Source organism: Pygoscelis adeliae, unplaced genomic scaffold, assembly GCF_000699105.1.
Source record: "Pygoscelis adeliae isolate BGI_AS28 unplaced genomic scaffold, ASM69910v1 Scaffold131, whole genome shotgun sequence".
In the NCBI taxonomy this organism is placed as follows: domain Eukaryota; kingdom Metazoa; phylum Chordata; class Aves; order Sphenisciformes; family Spheniscidae; genus Pygoscelis; species Pygoscelis adeliae.
Genome location: NW_008824058.1, coordinates 436,828 through 443,637, shown reverse-complemented (window position 1 = coordinate 443,637; position 6,810 = coordinate 436,828).

The window sequence follows — 6,810 nt, the reverse complement described above, 5'->3', positions numbered from 1 at the left end:
ACTGCGTCCAGCTCTGGAGCCCTCAGCGTAAGAAAGACACAGACCTGTTGGAGCAGGTCCAGAAAGGGCCACGAAAATGATCAGGGGGATGGAACACCTCTCCTAGGAAGAAAGGCTGAGAGAGTTGGGGCTGTTCAGCCTAGAGAAGAGAAGGCTTCAGGGAGACCTTCTTGCAGCCTATCAGTACTTCAAGGAGGCTTATAAAAAAGATGGCGGCAAACTCTTTAGCAGGGCCTGTTGTGACAGGACAAGGGGGAATGGCTTGAAACTAAAGGGGGGGTAGATTTAGACTAGATATAAGGAAGACATTTTTTATGCTGAGGGTGGTGAAACACTGGAACAGGTTGCCCAGAGAGGTGGCAGATGTCCCACCCCTGGAAACATTCAAGGTCAGGCTGGATGGGGCTCTAAGCAACCTGATCTAGTTGAAGATGTCCCTGCCCACGGCAGGGGGGTTGGACTAGATGACCTTTAGAGGTCCCTTCCAACCCAAACTATTCTATGATTCTATACAGCTCCAGTGAGAACACCTAGCTGTGGCATGACAACACAGCCATGCAAAGTCAGAACAGGCCTAACAAATACGGGTGAATTGCCAAGCAAAATGAAACCTTCATGGCCAAACCCAACTTTGCAGGGTAGCAGAAGAAGAGAGACATGGATGAGCCTGGTAGGAACAGAGATGAGCTATGGAGAAAAGCAAGATTTAGCTGTAAGAAGGATTGTGAATGCTGGAAAAAGACAAACTCTTTAGCCTATCAGAGCTAACAGCCACTGGCTTAACTGAAGAGAAAACATCTCAGCCAATGACACTAGTCATGTGTGCATTCTATGTTTGAGTTGCTGTAAGGCTAAGGCTCACAGAAGGTAACAATGTAAATAATCAACTTTTAAAAAAAAAACAAAACAAAACATGACTCTGTGGCCATGAGTAAATTATTGCAGCTGTCAACAACAGTAGATAAAGGGCTTAGAAGGAAAGCTGTCATTTTGAGACAAACTATAGAATTTCTTGTAGGTAAGGCTGGATAGAAGAGACTGAAGAAATCTTCACATTCTGTAGCAGAAACGAGGCAAGGATCCATTTCTGGCTGCACCACTTGCTTCACTCCATCAGTCCCTTTAACTGGACAATTACTACTGAAGTTTACAACTGCCTAACGCTATTGTGCACAATGTTGCCTTCCTAACAATGACCAGCATCTAGTGAGATGTCAGTCCTGTAGATTTGAAAAGATCCACTATTTTCCTTCACCAAAAGGAAAATAGCCCCTGTTCAACAGAACTTCAGAATAACTAGCCCACAGACAGTGACACTCCTGTCTTCCAAGCAAACCTCGCTTGTCTGCAGGCTATGATCAAGCTGAATATCAGCATAAATACAGCAGTATCAGCCTTCCCAAAGTCTAAAGCATACAGCTCTAGAAACACTTTAAGGGGAGAAATTCCTATGTATCCTATAAAATGGAAAGAGCAACAAAATTATTTCAGTACTTAAAATAAACAGTTGTCACACTGTGTCATAGCCTGCAATGCTTAATTCAACAGATAAGGAATTAAAACTTGGTTAGGCTAACTGTACTAAAATTACACAGAAGAAAAATCCTATGAATAGGTATTCAGAAACTTTTACGTTGTAATGTGATCTCTATTACAGAATCATCCATGAGAGAAAAAAAAGTCAGGTAATTTTTAAACTGACCCATGGTAAGCTAGGCGAAGGTGCTACACCTTTTGAGATCCATGTAAATTGCTGACAAGAATAGGGTTATTTTTTCTGTGCCTTTTTTCAGAAACAAGTCTCTAGCTGATATGTGAATCTTAGGCAATAGCCCCTAACATCATACATTGCTATGTATGAAATTAACAGTTCTTCAGGAAGAAATCATGGCCTTTATTAATTTTCTACCCTCTGATGTTTTTTCACTGAGTTTACATCTGATGGCAGCTCATGTTTATATAAAGTCAATGAAATATCACTGAAGTAGTAACTTATAATAGTGATAGGAATAACAATAGCATTTATAAGCTCTGAAAACAAATGCTGAGTTGATTATTTTTTATTGCCAATTTATGTGACTAAATTTTGAGACTATTTGCACCTCTTCTGATATACCTGATATTTGTATCTCTTCTCAAAACCTCAGTCAGGTTGGAGTAAGTCTAATATGACACAGTCGTATTAGATCCATAGAACTGAGAAAATTTAGGTAATTATTGTAGGTTAAAACTGTTTCCAAAGATGAGCTAAAGATCTCTGAAGAATACCATTGGCTTCTAGTTTGACATATTTACTTTTAAAACTGGTTTTTTATAAATCAAAGTCTAGGGATGTACAACAGGCTCAGAAGAGTACACAACTCAGAATGAGAGAGTCTTTGAAGCAAAGCATAAAAGCTTGGTGTCCTCAAGAAAAGAATAAGAAGTTGGCAAGAACTCAGATAGCAAATGGTGAGGAACAGTCTGAAGAAGGACGAAAAAAACCTATTCCCAATGTAAAAGGTTACCAAAAAATTGAAAACAGGACTACAGACAGACATACTTCTACGAAGCCTGGTTGAATTAGAATGCTTATTTCTCTCTTAAACAAGATCTCTGGGTCTAAGCAGGAAATATGTGTTACAGCTGGATCACTGACTGCCTAATAAGAATGGCAAAGAGTGATTTAACAGGTTGAGGAAGGTCCTTAAGACTGCAAGGTCAGTAAATGCAATAATAATGGGAGATCTCGATTACCTCCATGTAGACTGGGAAAATGCCACATATGGTGTGATGCCCAAACTAATTTTTTTACATGCCGTAACAGACTGCCACTTGCGTGGAGGGAACCTCTCCCTAAAAAAAAAAAAAAAAAAGCATTTCTCCATAACTTTTCCATCGGAGGGGAAGTAACTCCTGATGTGCTCCTAAACACCCAGATCCTGCTCCAAAATGATGAAATTGAAACAGCACAAGCAGTGACTACAGTATATCAGAACTTATACTCAGGAATTGTCCTTTTCACTATTCCATTTTAATTTTTTTAAACTGGGCTAAGGAAAAGCCAGATAGCTGCTATTATGATGTTTAAATTCAAAATGGCAATTGCATAAAAACTGAACGTTCTTTAAAAAAAAATTAAAAAGCACTGTGAAAGGGATGTTTGTGAATTGAGGCAAGAGTACTTAACGACACTATAGGCCCAAAGCAAATGCATAATATCTATCGAGACATTTCAGAAAGTTAAAAAAAAATAAAAAAGCTAGTATGATTAAACAGCAAGCTAATGGAATAAGAGAGAAGTAAACATCAATCCCTCAAAAGACTGCAGTTATGTACAAATGAGGAAAAGAAAGAGAGTCAAAACATTTGGTAGGTTAAATGCAGAAAACTACAGTAAACTCTGCCAAAAAACAAGCGTTACTTGGGAAGGGATTTTAAAAAACAATTACTTTTTCAAATACTGAAGAAACAGTAAGTCTGACAGAGGTATACTTGAAGGTGCTAAAGGGGAAAAAAGAAAGAAGGGGGGGGGGGAAGAAATGCCAAACATCTAACACCTATATCCTCCTTGATCCAGGATAATATGATAATATGGTTATTAAAATGTCATGTACACTGAAAAATTACTAGGTGAATCCTTCTTGTATTTATTAATACAGTTACTAAAGGTAGTGAGAATTTAATACATCTGTCCTATCCTATTCCCTAGCCAAGTCCAACAGGTCACTGCCAGAGCAAAGTGCCCAGGTCTTTTGTCTGGCAGGGTAAAGCTGTTGCTAGGTTTAAGGTGGACAATAGCATTTCTGAAGATCAAAAATACATAAAATGTTATTTTTAATGAGTTACGGGGGGGGGGAAAAGTTGCTGAACTGCACTCGACTTCTAAAGGTCTGGGTTGACAGACTGCATTTACATGGGTCTTTTTTCCTAGTATTTTCAGATTTTGGGGATTGTTATCAAGGTTTTTTTTTTAATTATGATAATTACCTTGTGCAACAAAGTTTAACTCCAAGTCTGACTGCTGTATGGATTCAACTAAGGCTATTCTAGATTTAGTTCCACACCAAGGAATTTAGACTCCCCAGACCTAATATTTCATCAACTTATACCTTTACACAGAGCCAGAATGAAGCATTTTAACATCTTGTTTGGAGAGGTTATTGCTACTACTGACACCACCTTGCTCCAGATAAAAGGTGCATTTCTTCCCCAGGATCCTTCTAGCTGCTGCCAAAAAGACAGCAGCAAGCAAGGACTGAGCATTTTTTACATATTCTTCAGACTGGTCCACAGGACACCCTTCCTTCATCTGTGCTTGTGTAATCATTTACTGCCATGCTAAGGGAACATGAACGACATAGCAATGCAACTCACCCCTTCAACTATAAAAAAATAGCCACTTAGCAGAGTTCTAAAAAAACCACCAAGGATATGGAAAGGTCTTAAAGTACCTGTCTACAAAGGGCACTGTTGAGAACATGGTCTGAATTACGCTGCATGCTTGCATGGTGAGCATGATCATAGTTAGGCTTTATTGATTATGCCTATTTATAAGCTCATTAGTGAAGCTCCTGAACTGTTTCTTCTGTTACCATTATGTGTCAGCAGCTCATCTGTGTTACCAAGGCTTACTAGTGGGAGGGGAAAAAAAAAAGGTCTTTGAATTGCTTGAATTGTGCTTGTCCAAAGTAGCTTAGTGCAAATGACCATGACCGTCTCTATTATGTATTCTTCCTGGATTGTTACACTAGGTCCTGAGATGTACTGCTTTAATTCTACAGCTTAAATATTTTATCTGTCCATGTGCTACTATACTACATTTTAAAAGATTCTATTAAAATATGCCTCTGAAGTCTTCTTGTCTCTTCAAAAGCTTTGTGCATTCTGTCATTAACCTTCAGGAGTGAAGATGATAAAGAGGACAAACTGAGTTTCTTAGTGCCTAGGCTAATGAGCTAAAGTGGAAGCACAGAGTGACTAGAGAGCAGAAAGCTTAAAAACATCAAGAGAAGGAAAAACAAATCTCTTGAGATTCTTATTGAGATTTATTTTTTATGGAAAACATGTTAAGTTTAGAGTCATTTAGCAGATTAAGAATAATCATTGAAATTCCCAGTACGTAGTGGCCATTATGATGAAAAGTATCTGGAACTTCGATGTAAATCACTTCCTCATTTTCTTGCTTTATTTTGATTGTCACTATTTGCAAAGCTGTTTGTTTTTCAGAAAACATCAGAACAGCAATCATATTTATCATCTTCATGAACGAACTGGAACGTGAACACAAGCCAAGTATCTCTATAGAAGGTAATCTGTCTAGCTCCTGAGGCATGTGTGTTTTACGCACTTTATGTGGGGGTATTTACATTAATGCATGTTTCTTCCCTATCTATTTTAGTTTGAAGGTCAGACAATATATTTTTAAATGTTTTTTTCTCCGATTAATAAATAGAACAGGGATGGTTTTCAACACAGGTGTATCAAATGGGATGTGAACTTCCAGACCTGACCACATAAAAAGTATCTCCTGTGGGACAAGGTCAAATTAAGGGAAGAAACTGAGCTGAATCTACGGGGTTTGTATTGTTGGATATAAAAAAGACTGTCAAAACTTGTATTTCAGGGTTGTTTTTTCACAGCAAAGTAGTCTGTGTGTTCTAATATCTTTACAGATACAATTAATGCCCTGTTCTTAAGATGACAAGAAAATACACAGCAGTGATTATATGTTTTAAGCTAAGCTAATATTTGACCATGCCCTTCCCCACAGGAGCTGAAATATTATGGAAAAGGATATGGTTAGCACAGCATGATATCATAAGTACATACCATCACTAACTCAGTGTGCCAGTTAAGATCTAAGGAGGTGGAAGGGGCCATGTCTAGTCCACAGTTTGAGCAGTATATGGCAGAACAAAAGGTGGGTTCTTTTGAACTGCATGGAAAACATGCCTGATTTTTATCTTTCCACGGATGGAAAAAGCACTAAGAACTTGCTCATCTCCACAGCAGTTGCAAATAGCATTGAATACAGCTTTCTGCTTCTACATAAGAACCAGCAAATACCTCATTTTCAAGTTGATATGTACAATATCTCTTCCTCTTTCTAATATTTAGAGTTCTACCCATTCCAGAATAACAGCTAAACTAGTGTTTAGACACTACTGCATTTGCATAGCATTCACATACTTTTAGGAAGCTCTCTTTCCATTGGAACCGGCCCATTTGAGTAGTTTTTGAGCAATAATTGCAGGCTTCAAATCAAGGCTGATTCATCCAAAATGCGTATTTTCATTAAAAAAGGTCCTTTCTAAACACAGGCAGTGAACAGAAGAATATATAAACACATACAGCTCACTGCTTTTCCCATTTCTGTTTTCTCCTAGAGATGGAATCACCTCTTGCCGGGGAGAAGTCATGCCTTTTTACCATCAGCACCTTCGTCTGTGAGACCAAGAATTCCCTCATCAATCTGGAGCCATATGTTCTTAATATCACATTTGTTGATTATCTTCCTGTCCCACACTTTCCTTACCCCTGTGCTTATAAATTCCTAATATATCCCACTTTAAAAAAAAAAACAACAAAACCCACACAAAAACCTACCACATCTTGGCAAATAACTACTGCATAAAATACTAAGCACAGTCAACTTCTGCATGCTCCCTCCACTCATATAGCCAGGATTATGATTTAACACACAGAATTGAAGAACTGTACAGAAACACCACAAACTATAATTTTCCTCATGCAGTAAGTGACCTTCCCTTAAAGATAACTGGTTGTTAATCAAAGCACTTGGAGATTAATCCTTTTAATGTATGCATC